General features: G+C 38.4%; 1 protein-coding gene and 1 pseudogene across 3 annotated transcripts in view; one reads left to right on the top strand and one right to left on the bottom strand.

Moving 5' to 3' along the window:
• LOC114031525 (synaptojanin-2) overlaps positions 1-16,265 on the bottom strand; it is a 143,526-nt gene that overhangs the window by 113,366 nt on the left and 13,895 nt on the right. The window lies entirely within an intron of this gene.
• LOC114031551 lies at positions 1,758-10,926 on the top strand (annotated as a pseudogene).

Raw genomic sequence — 16,265 nt, 5'->3', positions numbered from 1 at the left:
GATTATTTTACTACTAGGAGTTTCAGGGAACTGACAGGACATGAAATAAAATGTTACTGTTTTTTCACTATTCTCTAGCAGAACTAAAGGCATTCTCTTTTACATTTCTGATTTTCTCTTACCCCTTTCATCAACTGATAGCTAAAGCATAGGGAAGTTTACATAGATTAAAGGCTTAGCCAAGGTTCATCTGCATTACACAAGCTGGTATGGGTGGCCCATTCCTGGAAGATCCCTCAGACAAGGGAAAAGTGACTAACTGGAGGGCTTTGGTCAGGCCCCCTAGTCCATGGGGACCAAGTGGCAGTAGGTTGACGCTACTGGAGGTGTGAGGATCTTAATGTTTCTTAAGGATTTTAATTTTCTTTTTTTCAATAGAGGGGGAAAATAAACGTTTATTAATTTAAAAAAATTAAAGAAAAAAAAAGAAACTGCCTCTTCTAAGATACAATAGGAAGTCCTCAGCTTGGCATTTAAAGCCCTTCAGAATCTAGCTCCCAACAGATCTTTCTAGGATTACTTCACATTACTCCCCCTTACCAACTCTATGGCGAAGCCAAACTGACCTACGTGCTGTTTCCCAAAGATTCCATTCCATTCCTACCTCTGAGACTTTGCATAGATTGTCCTCCACACTCCACATGCCTCAGTGTTTTCCCTCTTCACTGTAGCTTCTGGAATACTCCCTTCTCTTTAAAATCCCACTTGGGTGCCACCTACTCCGTTCCTGATGTTCCCCTTCTCCGAATGGTACTCTCGTTCCCCTTCTGAAATACTTTGTATCTCTTCTGCATTTGTTTATCTCTGTACATGACACATTTCTCCTCAGTAAAATATAAGTTTTTTAAGGGCTGAAAATGTTTTATTTTGTCTTTGTATCTTCGGCCTTGCACATCACAGACACTTAGTGAATACTTATTAAAAACTAATTGTATTATCTCATTTCATCTCTGCAACAATTCAATGTAGGTATTATTACTGTATCTCCATGATCAGAGACTTTAAATGCTTTTCCACGAATGACACAGCTAGTAAGTGTTGAAAGCCAGATTTGAACCAAGTTCTCTTCTGACCCTTTCCACTACGCCCTAATTCCTAAACGCTAATAATATCCTAACATGCATAAAGCAGAGTTGAACCGGAGTCCCCTATTCAGCAGGCACCCAGCCCAGATTAATACTCAGGAAGAAACAAATGTGCTTTTGCCTTTAATGAGGTTTTCTGCAATAAGATGCTTTGATGGCATCTCCTTTCTAAAGCAGACAAATGCTAGCTATGCCCAGCCCTAAGGTAGTAACACATAATAAAGTAGGTCGAGTCTGCAAAAAAGCAAAAGCAAAGAGACTGTGGGAAATGATTTGCAAGGAAGTTCTTGCCCAGAACATTAAACTATCTTCTTGCATTTGACTGTCCTTGAAGGAGAGAAAACTCCAAAAGATTAAGATAACAGCCACCTCGAGTGCTACTTTTGAATATGTCAGAGTAGCAGGTGGAGGGATACTCAATGAACCTCTATTAGTTGGTAGCAAACACAGCTCTTCAAAAAGGCAACTCTTAGCAAAGGTTGCTAAGCAAAATACAAAACAAAACTTCTTTATGGAAAAGAGGCCTGAGCAATTAACCCAAAACCAACAAACAGCTTCTGTGAAGCCTTATTGTAAAGGTGCAACTTCCCATATTCCTAGCTGTGCAAAAACCACAAACCACAAAAATCACCCAGTGGGAAATAGCAAGTCAAAAACCACTATGCTGGACAAATGATGCAAGGCAGCAGCAGTAATGAGCACAGCATAGAAACCGGTGATGTACCAAGAGTGAAAGGAAATTTACACTCTTCATACAATCAGAGTCAATAAATGCCAACCACCTTAGAATGACACCTCTCTGCACAAGTTGGGCTCATAGAAAGAACTGATGGAGTCTGAATGTAGATTGAATCATACTATTTCCACTTCCTTTATTTTTTTCGTAGTTTCTTCCTTTTGATCTGTTTTTTTTTTTCTTTCACAACATGACTTGTTTGGAAATCTGTTTTATGTGATTGCACACATATGACTTATATCAAATTATTTACCATCTTAGGGAGGAAGGAAGGAAGGCAGAAAGGGAGAAAATTTTGAACTCAAAATTTGATTTCTTTTTTCCTTTTTATTATTTTTTTTAATCTTTTTTGTGTGTGTGAGGCAATTGGGGTTAAGTGACTTGCCCAATGTCACACAGCTAGTGAGCTTTATGTGTCTGAGGCCCGATGTGAACTCAGGTCCTCCTGACTCCAGAGCCAGTGCTCTATCCATTGCACCACCTAACGGCCCCTATTGTTATTTTTTTCTTGATAGTATTTTATTTTGGAGATAAATTTTATTAAAAAAATGAATTTATTAAATTTTTATTAAAAATTGTCTTTACATGTAATTAGGAAAAAAATACTATTTAAAAGAAAAAAAAAGTTAGGCTCATATTCCCAAAAAGAAGATCTTTGGTTGTGGAGCATGATTTAAAGTAAATTAACTCAGAGGTGGAGCGATATAATGGAGAAAGGATTGGCCACAAAGCCTTGGATGTATCATTAATTAGCTGTTGTTCCCCTCCACCATATCCAATCTGTTGCTGAGTTTCGATGTTCCCACCTTTACAATATCTCCCACGTAAATCCCCTTCTCTCCACTCACACAACTATCCCGAGCTACAAGTTCTCATCACCTCACTCCTAGATTATTGCAGTGCCTGCTGGTTGGTGTCCCAGACTCAGTTCTCTCCCCATTCCATTCAGCTGTCAAAGCAACCTTCCTAAAATTCAGGTGTGTCCGTGACATCACCCCACTACACAATAAATCCCAGTGGCTCCCTATTTCCAGGGTCAAATATAAAATTTTCTTTGGCATTTAAAGGCCTTCACAACCCGGCCCCTTCTTACCTTTGCACTCTTCTCATGCTTTCCTTCCCTCCACATACTCTACAATTCATCAACTTGGCCTTCTTGGAGAAGTGCACCAATTCCTAATCTTTCCATGCCTGGAATTCTCTCCTTCCTCAATTCTACCTCTTGGCTTCCTTCCCTCAAGACTCAGCCTAGGGGCAGCTAGGTGTCACAGTGGATAGAGCACCAGCCCTGAAGTCCTGAGGACCTGAATTCAAATCCAGCCTCAGACCAAACAGTTGACACTTACTAGCTGTGTGACCCTGGGCAAGTCACTTAACCCCAATTACTTTCTATTTACACGGGATATATCATGGATGTACAATATTTTTTTTGCATATTGCCTCCCCCTATAAAAAATGAATTTCATAAAACTGTCTCCGGGACCTTGTTTTTGCCTTTCTTTGTATTCCCAGCGCTAAACACAGTACCTGGGTGATAATAAGTGCTTAAAAAATGATTGCTGGATGACAGAAAAAGGGAGGAGTCAACTTACATCCCTTAGATCCCTTTCTTCCAGTCCTCAAACCTCTGACCTGAATAGAATTCAGCACATCTGGCTGTACATAGATGTACTTTAGACCCCTAGGAAGGCTATAGGACACATGACAGTCCTGGGCTAAGTAGTGTTGTTATTCAGTTATTTCAGCCACATCCTACTCTTTATGACCCTATTTGGGGTTTTCTTGGCAAAGATAATGGAGTGGTTTGCCACTTCCTTCTCTAGATCACTTGACAGATAAGGAAACTGAGGTAAACAGGGTTAGGTGACTTAACCCAGGGCCACACAGCTAGTAAGTGTTTGAGGCCAGATTTGAACTCAGGAAGGCGAGTCTTTCTGATTCCAGACCTGGCAGTCTAACCACTGTGCCACCTAGCTCACCCCTAGGCTACATAGTACAAGGAAGTAAAGGTTTGCCATTCCTTCACTGGCAAAAATGGAAATTGGTTTTACAAGCTATTCCTGAACTCGAAGAACAGCAAAGGTAACAACTCCTAAGTCTCAGTAGAAAAAGGGCACCATTACCTAATCAGTCCTAATCAGTCTCTGTCTAACCTCAATGGCAATAGTTAATAAACAAAACAAAAAACAACACAGCTTTTCTACTCCCTTATTCTCACCACCCTTTCTTTGTGCCAGCTCAGCTATTGCAAAAGAAATCAGACAGTACCTTTCCATCAAAGGGAACAATTTTAAAATAAGGAACAAGAATGACAAAGAAAATTAGTCTGAGCTGCTGACAGCTGGACAGACGTGCCAGAAGGGGACTCCTGAAATAAACAGGCTTATTGCTAGTGTCAAAAGATGACGGCAAAGAAATTCAAAGCTCTAGCAGCAATACATTAAAAATCAACATGAGGCAGCAGCAGAACAAGTGGGCCAACAACTAAAAAATAATAATAAAAAGACAGATCAAATTGCCTTATAGATTTTTAAAAGAAATCCGTTGGCCCTGTATCTTAAGACTGTGCCAACATATCTTCTTGGGAAGTAAACAGTCATAGGAATTATACTCCAAATGTTTTTTTTTTTAATTGCTGAAGAGTTTAATATGTTTTAATAGTGTGTTGAAAGAAAGCCTGTGCTGTGTTCTATCTTCAACTGTGGAACCAGAGGAGAAGTAGAAACTGGGGAAAAAACCACTTATTCAATTAAAAATACTAGATTTTCCCATATAACATTCATAGGAAACAGAGGAGAATAAACATTTATGTAGTGCCAGGCACTGTTAAGCATTTTTTTTTTTACAAATATTATTATGCTCATTTTACAGTAAAGGAAACTGAGGCAAATAGAGCAAGTGACTTGGTCGGAGTCACACACTAGTAAATGTCTGAGGCTGAATTTTAACTCAGATCTTCCTGACTTCAGTTCACAGCACCACTAGCTGTCTCGTAGTTGCAGAATGTCAGAACTGAAGAGGATTTTGAAGAACATGCAGTATAACCTTCTTATTTTACAGAGGAAGCAAATGAGGCTCTGAAAGGTCAAGTCTGTGACCAAAGTCACAAAACCAATAGAAACCTAAATCCAGATTTGCTAAACCCCCAACCCAGTGTTCCTTCTATTATGCCACACTGCCCCTCAGATGCATCAATCATAAAACAGCTAAATGGTTGACTCCCAGCAAATGGAAAGAATGTTTTGCTGATACAACTCCTGAAGCAACCTGTCAAAAACCTATTTATGCCCCACATTTCAACCAGGAAACAGGCTATGGAGTATTTTTTTCTGGCTCACCCCAGATTAGGCTTCAGCTTCAGAAATCAAACATCTAATTGCTTTTGCAACTGTGTGAAAAGACATACAGATAAAATTACAGAAAATAGAGTCCATGCTCTATGAGAGTTCAAAGAGAAACAGGACCCCTAATGGAATAAAAGAACTAAACAGTCCATTCTACATATTGATGTCAAAGTAATTTTTCTTAAATTCAAATCTGACCATGTGACTCCCCTAAGTCAACCAATTCCAGTGGCTTCCTACTTACCTCTAAAATAAAATATAACTCTTCTGTTTAGCTTTTAAAACCCTACACAACCTGACTTCAATCTATCCTCCCAGCCTCATTGGACACTATTGTTCCTCCCACCCTCTTTGATCCAGGCAAACTGGCCTCCCTCTATTCCTCACACAAGATACTCCATTTCCCATCTCTATGCCTTTTCGTTTACCATCTCACCTGCCTGGAATGCACTCCCCCTCCTTACCTCTGCCTCAGAGTCTCTATCTTCCTTTAAGATGCAGCTCAAACATCATCTTCCGCATGAAGCTTTTTCTGATCCCTTATCTGCTACTGCCCTTCCTCCCAAACTACCTTGTATTTTGCAAATAGTTTGTACATATTTGTATTTATTAAGTTATATATGTGCCATGCATACATATACTCATGATTTCCCCTATTCGAATGTAAACTCTTTGCAAGTGAAATAGTTTAACTATTTGTGCTTTTCTCCCTAGCATCTAGTACAGTGCTTGGCACTGTTGGACAGTGGCGTCCAACTTTTCGTGACCCCGTTTGGGGTTTCTTGGCACAGATACTGGAGTGGTTTGCCATTTTCTTCTCAGGCTCATTTCACAGAATTGAAGCAAATGGGATTAAGTGACTTGCCCAGGATCACACAATTAGTAAGTGTCTGAGGCCAGAGTCTAACTCAGGAAGATAAGTCTTCCTGAGTTCAGTCTGGACAGTCTACCAAGCTGCCCTTGGCACATAAAGATACTTAACAAATACTTATTGAATGACTGAAGAGATAAAAAAAATAGTAAATAATTGTGTACTAAATTTGTTGTATCTCTCTTAGCATCTACATCTAAATCTCTCAGCAAACTAGTGTAATTAGTGTTGGCAGGAAGGTAGCAAAATGTCATAAAGAATGCTGAATTTATGTTCAAATCTGGCCTCAGACACTTGACACTTACTAGCTGTGTGACCCTGGGCAAGTCACTGAAACCCAATTCCCTTGCCAAAAAAAAAAGCTGGATTTAGGGTCAGAGGGGTGAGATTCAAGCTTCAGTTCTGCCAATTACTAGATTAAAAAAAAGTCCTTTAGCTTCAGTGAGCCTCACTTTTATCATCTGTAAAATGGGAACAATAAATCTTAATACCTCACAGGGTTGTTAGTGCACAATGCCTTTCATAAACTATAAAGTATCATGTGTTCTGTTATCATGCATCTGGTGCTGTCCAAAAATCAGGGGAAAAACATATCCACATTTGGATCACCTATTAGCATATAGACAAAAGAGACTTGTTCAAAAGCAACATAATTCCCACTGTTTCTCTTTTAGTTTCTGAAACAGAGATATCCAGTCTCGTCTCTTACATGCTTTCTCCTTCAAACAAGACGTTCCCTGGGACTAGGTTCCGCTCTAGCTGTGTGAGTCCTGTACGTGAGAAGCTTCTGGCTGAGCCCATAGGTGTGTGGCAGTATCAGGTTCAATTCAGTATGACTGCTGGTGCCCTGGATTACTTTTCCATTCTGTCTATCCTCGATTTCTGACCTGCTGCCTGTTCCAGCTTTGTGCTGCTTCAGCCCACATTGCTAGCCTCGACTCCCAGCAACTAATTGCCTTGCTGCAACCTCTGGCTCCCACACATACCCTCACTATGGGCAAGTCCTTCTGGTCACCCTACCTGGTGATGCATGCTCATAAACTGCCCACCGCTCATCAGCAATTTCACATAGAGCATCAATTTTACTGCATCTACGGAAAACTGCCTTTAAAAAAGGAAGGAGAAAGATGCTCTTTCATTCATTCATTCACCCAATAAGCACTTATTAAGTACCTACTATGTGCCAGGCACAATGCTAGGCTCCTGGGATATAAAGATAAGAACTTGTAAGTCACAGACGTCAAGGAGTTTACATTCTGTTGAAGGGAAATGATACGTGGACAGAAAAGTAAATACAAAATGTATACCAATTAAATACAAAGTAATTTCTGGGAGGGAGACATTGTAACTGGAATATCAAGAAAAGATTAATGTAGAAGGTAGTACTCTAGGCCCAGCCTTAAAGGACGCTAGGGATTCTGAGAGGCTGATGTGAGGAGGAGTGTTTTCCAGGCCCAAGGAGTTATCTATGCAAGGATATGGAGATGAGGAAAGAATTCCATAAATAGGGGCAGCTAGGTGGCACAGTGGATAGAGCACCGGCCCTGAAGTCAGGAAGACCTGAGTTTAAATCTGGCCTCAGACCAAGCATTTGACACTTACTAGCTGTGTGATCCTGGGCAAGTCACTTAACCCCAATTGCCTAAAAGTAAAAAAAAGAAAAAAAGAATTCTATAAATAGGGAACAGCAAGTAATAGAATGCTGCCAGTGGGGAACAGTAAATAAGCCAGGGTGAATGGACTACACAGAGTGAAATAATGTGGAATGAGTCTGGGGAAAAAGTAGGCTAGAAGTAGATTATGCTGGCTTTAAATGCCAAACAACATTATTTGCACTTTTTTTCTAGAGGCAAGGGAAACACCGGGGCTTCTGAGAGCCTGATTACCTGTGTTAGAGTGTTAGGGAGGTTATTTTTTCAAATCTTCAGACTTTTTATTGAAAAAGTGGTGTTGTGGCTCCTCTTTATTGAGAGGTCAGCAAAGGAAAGAAGACGGGGATAGGAATGCTTACTTTGGTAAACTGGCTTCAAAAGCCTGGGTTTATTCCATCTGGCCAGCTCCCTTCTCAAGGTGTGCCAATTTTCATTTGGGCCTTTGAAATCTACATTAACTAAAAACTAGTCAGGGATTTCAAGTAGAATTTCAAGACAGGAAGGGTGTGTGAAGTGGACAGAGCTACCATTCTTCTACCACAGAGTGGAAGGTTTTGTTTCCTGTATGAAAAAAATAAAATATCTATGCTAACCAAAAAAATCTGTCAGGCCAAAGAGTCTTGACTCATCAACTTTAACCACAATAAGACCACGACTGATTATGACATTTGCCATGCCTACTGACACTCATGGAAATCAACAGGGAAAAAGAGCTCTAACTGAAGTCCTCCTTTGACAATTCAACTAAATGCCTGCATCACCATAACGCAGCGGAAATTAAAGCTACTTAAAAGACAATGTGAACATTAACCCCAGCTCACCAGATAATGATTATTTTAAAGGCCATGTCCTGAGTTCACTCTTCGTTTTAACCAATAAGCATTAGTTAAGCACCTATTAAGTGTGACAGATGCTGGGGATATAAAGAAAAACATAAAATAGTTTATTCTTAAACATCAAGGAAGAGAATATGTACCTATTTTAGCATGTATGAAATAAATAATAAACATGGTACAGGCAAAATACAAAGTTTATACAAAATAAATGATAAAAATTACAAGATAATAACAATAAATAATCAAGTTGAAAGCAGCCACAAGGGGAATGTATCAGAAAAGGCTGCTTATATAAGCTTTGAAGAAAATTAGAGATTTTAAGAGATGGAGATGAAGAAAGAGTGCATTCCAGACATGTGAAGCTAGCTTGTGCTAAAGCAAAGAGATAGGAGATGAAATATACTATGTGAATAAATGGCCAAGGCCAGTTTGGCTGTGTTGTACAGTATGTGAAGATAAAATAAACTGGGACATGCAGAGTGAAGCTAGATTAGGATAGGATTTAAATACCAAGTGGAAAAGTTTGTATTTGATGCTCTAAGCAATAGGGAATCATTGAACTCTGTTGCGTGGGAAGTAACAAAGTGACACAGTAATACGTTTGTTTTAGTCAGAACACTCGCTTTGGCAGCTGTTCAGAGGACAGACTGGATTAGAGAGAGGAGGCTATTGCAATAGTCCAGGCAAGAAGTGATGGCTGACAGTGAATGTGTGAAGGCAGAGAAGGGGACAAATATGAGAGATGGTGTGAAAATAGAACTGATTTGATATGTGAAGACAGTAAATGAGGAATCAAGGGTGACTCCCAAATTGCAGATCTAGGTGATTGAAATGATTAGTGGTACACTCAACACATCTGCAAAAGAGAGGTGAGAAAGGATGACTACAACGGATGTTTCTACTGTCTTTCACACTTTAAATACATTATATTACCTCATTTGATCTCCACAATAACTTAGGTAGGGATGCCAGTATCTATACCCATTTTACAGACAATGAAACCAGAGCTCACTGGACCAAAGTCACAGAGTTAATAACTGACAGAGCCTGGCTCTAATAATGCTCTATCTACTATACTTCCCATTGATTATTTCCGTCTTTGTCTCTTCAGACTAAGCCTTTTTACATTAGTATTTTGTTTCTAGATAAAAATGAGAATTGACTTTATTTCCTCCCCTAGTCCTCTAGTCTCCTCTCCCCTTCTAAGAGACTTCTCAGAAGCCAAAAGACTTTGAAGATTGGAGAAAGAGAAAAAAGGAAAGAAAAAAATACATCAAGGAATCTTACCTGATTTTCCAAAGGGTACTTGAGTGCTAATTAGAGAACAAACACAAAAAGTTTCATGGCCCAACTAGAGTAAAGGCATTCCCCAAACTATTCTCCAATCACTTAATCCCTTATATCTGCTGCCCGTGCCCTAGCCTTTCTTAATCTTTTTCCCTCAGCACTTCAGAGGAGAAATGTCTGCCTCTTTTATCCTTCATGCCATCCAAAAAGGATCACTGAAATGTATATGCCACAAGTCCAAGGAGGGCAAGGAGGCTTGAATTCCAAGTCAATAGATGGGGTCTAAGGATTGATTTTGAGCAATGGTTGCGTGGTAATGAGGGATCCAAACAGCAAGCATTGCTCAGGCTTAGGTTTTGTTAACCATGCTACAGCAGAAGAGGAAATGCAGCCAGGAATACAAGACCTCACCAAGTTGATGGCAGAATTGTTGAACTTAAAGAATGCTGTTTCCTGAGAGGATTCTCAAAGAACAGATGCCCATTTAACTGTGAAAAAGATCTTTGTGGGTGGTGTTAAGGATGACATTGAGGAATATCACTTCAGAGACTACTTTGAACAGTATGGAACGGTTAAAGCAATTGAAATCATGGAAACAAGAAGAAGAAGAAGAGCTTTGCTTTTATGACTTTTGATGACTATGACCCTAAGATTGTCATTCAAAAATACCACGCTGCAAATGGCCACAGCTGTGAAGTGAGCAAAGCCTTGTTTAAGCAAGAAATGGCCAGTGGTTCATCTAGTCAAACAGTTTGAAATAGCTGTGGGAGCTTTGGTATTGGCCATGGAGGAAGCTTTGGAAGAAATAACTTAGGTCATGATGTGGTCATAGTGGTTTTGATGGCAGGTGTAATATTAGGTCTAGAGGACATGAAAGAAGTGGAGATGCCTATAGTGGACTGAGTAATGATGGAAGCAGCTTGGAAAATGGTAGAAGCTATGATGCCTTTGGGAACTACAATCAGTTTTCAAACTTTGGTCCCATAATTGGAGAAAAATTTGGAAGCAAGAGCTCTGGCCCTTATGGGGACCAATATTTGGCCAAACCACATAGCGGAAGTGGCTATGGCGATTCCAGTATTAGCAGTAGTTACAACAGAGGCCAAAGATTTTAATTACTGTTAGGAAAGAAAGTTTGGTGGAAAAGGAAGCTACAGGTTACAACAGATTTGTGAACTTAGCCAAGTACAGTAGCAGGAGGGCCTAGTTGCTACTATGAGAACACATGTTTTAGACAAGACTTTTTATGTTTGAGGGGGGGAAACTTCAAGATTGTATTTGTGACTAATTATAAAACAGGTTATTTTAGTTTCTGTTCTGTGGAAAGTGCAAAGCATTCCAAAGAAGGATTTTTAATGTAGGGTTTCTCTTTTTGCACCTATGTTTTTGATGGCTAAATGCAATAATCTCATCATGAGACTAAATATCTTTCTTTTTTAAAGCAGAAGAAATGTCGGTTGAATTGAATTGACCCACCAAAACTAAGCAGACCCTTTTACTCTATAGTAAATTAGGAACCTTGCCAAAGAGATCCAGTCATTGGTGGGTGAGATAGGGGATCTCTCTGTCTCTACCTCTCTCTATCTCTATCTCTCCTTCTCCCTCTGTATTTTTATAAATGTATACAGTTGATCATATATGCTTCCAATAAATCTTAAGGATAAATTGCATGTACATTTCACCCTGCATTAAATTAAAACAAGTTACCAGCCCACAAAGTTTTTAGTCAGTTATTCTTCTCTATATAAACTATAAAAGTAGCACATTGCAGTGAAATAAACGTTCTTCAGTCATAATAAATGGTTAGTCACTCTGCACAAATGGGGTACAAGCAGGTGTCTCTTTGAAATAGGAGACTCCTGGTTGTTTGCACCTTCGCCTACTTTGAAGGCATACAATGGTTACCCTCCAGAGAGCTCTGCTGAAAATGTTCCCATGTTACCAAGGCAAATACTATCAAATGGGTGCTGCTGACCCTGTGGCTACTCTCTCTCCTATGGCTGAAAGAAAGCCCCCAGTCACTACAGGTACACTATAGGCAGGCATACGACGGGCGGGGTTAGTCACTCTCGATCTGTACTTTTCAGGAGTCCTTACCTTCACCCTTTAAAGAAAAAGGTTAAGATGAGTCTTATTACTTGAATAGATCCCAATTCAGTAAATGGAACTGAAAGCTGAGCTGGCTCAAATAAAATCCTCTGCCAGGCCCAGGAGCACTGACTGGTGCTTATCTGATACTACTCTGATCTTTTATGCCATGGAAGGGAGTCTAGCTGTTTCACTTGACGTAGTTTTTCACCTCAATAGGGATGCTGTAGATAATACTGAGAGGCATCTCTTTTTTTAAGGAAAAATACACATTTTCCCAGTATTAAATATTTAACTGACCTCATTAGGGATTATATATTATGGCAACCTTCACAGTCTAGCTCTAGCTAAATCACAGGAAAGGGAAGCAACAAGACCACATGAGTAGCATCTGAACCAGTGGCATCCCAAATGACTTTTTTTTAAAAAACTCGGGGCTGGGTGGGTGGGAAGGGCATTGGTGCAATGAAAAGTAATTTGAGTCCAAGAGTGTAAGAACTTAAAAGGGTATTAACAAGTACTTGGAGCAGCTTTAAAAGATGCTGAGGCATCTCATGAATTGGCATGGTTCATAACATTTTAATAAATACCTTCTTCTCAGTTTCTAATTTTTAGCTTAACATGCTATTACATTTACTAAGCAACTGGTATTAAAGTGGTGGTGTGAGGAAGGCAATCCATCATATTTTAGAAATCCACAATGTACAACAATTTTTCAAAATCAGGTTTCTAGATTCACCTCCAGGAGACTCAAAGGCAAACTATTATGATTTTTTTTCTTTGCCACATTTTACCCAAGGTATGGAGAAATGGAAATAAGGGCAGCATTGTGTTGTGGGTAGAGGACTGGCCTTGGAACCAGGAAGACCTGGATTCAGATTTCACCTCTGACACATACTGGCTATATGACTTTGGACAAGTGACCTCATGGCCATTTTTTTTTAAAGACCACTAAGGGCAGGGAGAGGGTCTAGTTGCTGGGCCAATGGTAGCAGCCAGTCCCTGCTGCATCCCATCCCCAGTGAAGCTCTGCCTGAGATAGTCCATCCTGCAGTAATAGTGTCTGGCATGGGAAAGGCATCTCAGGCCCTGAGAAGCAGCTTCCACAACTTAGCCTCAACTTTTTGCTGCTTCTAAAGTCCAGGTCACAAGTGGTCGAGGGAAGGAGAAATGTTTTAACGGAGGAAGGGTATGGTACTGTCAGCCCTCTAGTGAAAAGGGTAAGAAATCCAGTTGGTGGCGCAGTGGATAGAGCACTGGCCCTTGATTCAGGAGGACCTGAGTTCAAATTCGACCTCAGACACATAACACTTACTAGCTGTGTGACCCCGGGCAAGTCACTTAACCCCATTGCCTAGCCAAAAAAAAAAAAAAAAAATTTTGGGGAGGGAGAAAAATTGGGAATTCAAAACATTATAAAAAAAAGAATGCTAAAAATTGTCTTTACATATAATTAGAAAAAAATAAAATACCACAAAAAAGAAAAAAAGAAAAAATGATGAGCTCAGCAATCTTAGAGAAACGTGGACAGACATGTATTAAATAATGAAGAGCAAAATGAGCAGAACCAAGACAATGTCATATACAGTAATAGCAATATTGTTTTAGGAACAATTTTGAGCAACAGTCATTTTAACTATTATAAATACCTGCAATTAACTATAAAGGACATATGAAGGAAGATTCTACCTGCATCCAGATAAAGAACTGATAAATAGATGTACAGAATATATATATATAATATATATATGATATATATATATTATATATTTGTGTCTAATGGTAGCCATCTCCGGAGGGGAGAGTGAAAAAAGGAGGAAAAAAAAAGAAATTTACATAAAAATTTTATCATAAATTTAAAAAGAATAGCAAGTTGTACACAATAGATTTGCAGTTTCATGTGTAATCATCTTTTTTTTAAAATTATACTACTTTATGGAAATGCTTGTTTTTATTCCATAAATTAAAAAGAAAATAAATAAAACATTTTTAAAAACATTTTTGGAACAACTATCATATGCCTAATGCTGAGCCTGGTACTTCAGATGGACAGGGGAAAAAAATAAGCCAAACTCTTTCAGGGACCTTACAATTTCTCCACTACTAAATTAGTAACCATTTTTAAGTGCCTACAGTAAACAGAACATTACATATCAGCACTTGTTGAGGAAATAAGACCGAGGTACCTAAACCATTGGCTGAACAATAAGAAACAGCATATAATTAGCTAGTAATTGTGGCTACAACAGTTCAGTTGTTATAGGAGCTCAGAGGAAATGGAGATCAAGTCAATAAGCATTTATTAAGAGCCTACTATATGCCAAACACTTTGCCAGGAGTCCTTATAAAGGCCCTTTCCTGAGGGAGTTAACAATCTAATGAAGGAGACAGAATCCAAACAACTATGTGCAAATGAGATCTATGCAGGATAAATTGGAAAAAACTCAGAGGGAAGGCAGTAATGTTAATAAGGATGGAGAAATGCTTCATGTAAGAGACAGGATTTTAACTGAGATCAACCCTGCACACTCCTAAAGCCTGGGATGGGCAGCAACAGGATGGAAAGAAAGCTCTATACAATGATTCAAGACAATTCCAAAAGACTCATGATGGAAGACACTATCTACATCCAGAGAAAGAACTAATGGAGTTTGAATGCATACCATTTTCACTTTTTTTTGTTTTTCTTTTGTGTATTTTTCTTTTATTGTTTCTTATTTCACAAAAAGACTAATGTGGAAATATGTTATACATGATTACATATGTATAACCTGTATCATATTGCTTGCCATCTTGGGGAGAGGGAGATGGGACGGAGGGAGGAAAGAAGAAAAATTTGGAACTCAAAATCTTTCTTTTTTTTAAATTAATTTATTTTAAACCTAAATATAAAAACTTAAATACACAATAAGAAAAGAAAAAACCATATTATAAACTTAAATATAAAATAAGAAAAGAAAAAAATAGCATTGCCATGTGCCCAGCAGAATGTAAGAAAGGATTCAAAATATATAGCAACAAATTTTTGTTTCAAGAAAGCCTGTATAATAAATACTATGTATTGTGTTCAGAGTTGTCCATCTTTTCTTTGCTTCCTTGTAAATTTTCTTTTTTTTGCTGCTGTACACTTTTTACTTTGTTCTTTTTCCCACCTTCCTCATCTTCCTCCCCCAAGAAGGTACAATTAAGCGTGGATATATTTGTGTGTGTATATATTCACATATACATACATATATATACACACATGTATACATATATGCATACACACACGAACATACATATACACATGCATATACACTTACACACATACTTAGATATCTATAATCATACTCATGTATGAACATATAGATTCATACGCATTTATGTAAGACTGTACCATACTTATTTGTCCTCTGTCTCTCTCTCTCTTTGACTTCTTCCATCATAAGTCTGAGTCTTTCCACATTTTTTAAGTCTACCAACTCATCATTTCCTACATCATACCAATATTCCAACCTTATACTGTAATTATTTTAAATAGTCTAAAAAATTTTTGATTAATGACTGACATATAGTGTAGTTTCCCTATTTTCCTCTTATGATTAAATCTATTTTCTTAACTTACCCCACCTCCAAGAATCTCTCCCTTAACCTCCCATTCTTCTAAATACCCTTCTATTACCTCACTCTTATCCTATTCCCTCACCTTCCCCTCTAAAAATTCCTCCCTTATCTTCTCCCTCCTCCCTATCCCTTTAGTCTTTTATTTCTTTCAGAATTTAGAAGACTTTTATACCATGCTAGATATATATGTATTTTTCCCTCTTAAACCCATTCCCAATAAAAATAGGGTTCCAGAACTACCAGCCCTCCTCCCCCATCTAATTCCTCTTTCAGTTCTTCCTCTTGCACCTCATGTGTATAATTGCTCTTTTTACCTGTTCCTAAACGGTTTTACTTTTAAAAATCATATCATACTCAGGTCTACCCCAATCTTTCTTACAAACTATCCAATTACTGATAACAATCTTAGATATGTTGTATATTACTCATTTAAAAGGTAAACAGTCTGTCCTTATTGAGGTCCTTGTAATTAGTCTTTGCACCTTATATTTCTCTTAGATCTTATATGTTAAATCTTCTATTACGATCAGGTTTTGTTTTGTTTTGTTTTTTAAATGAAATCCTGAAAGTCTGACAATTCATTAAATGTCCATTTCTTTTCATTCAAGTTTATGCTTAACTTTACTGATATTTTCAGCACAACCCCAGTTCTTTTGCTCTTTGATACAGTGTTCCAAGACCTGGGGCCTTTTAGTGTCACTGTTGCTAGGTCTTCATGTGATTCTAATTGTGGCACTGCCATATTTAAATTGTTTTTTTCTTG

The sequence above is a fragment of the Vombatus ursinus genome, unplaced genomic scaffold (genome assembly GCF_900497805.2).
Source record: "Vombatus ursinus unplaced genomic scaffold, bare-nosed wombat genome assembly UNPS02015175.1, whole genome shotgun sequence".
NCBI lineage: Eukaryota > Metazoa > Chordata > Mammalia > Diprotodontia > Vombatidae > Vombatus > Vombatus ursinus.
This window is presented reverse-complemented; position numbering and strand designations above follow the sequence as displayed.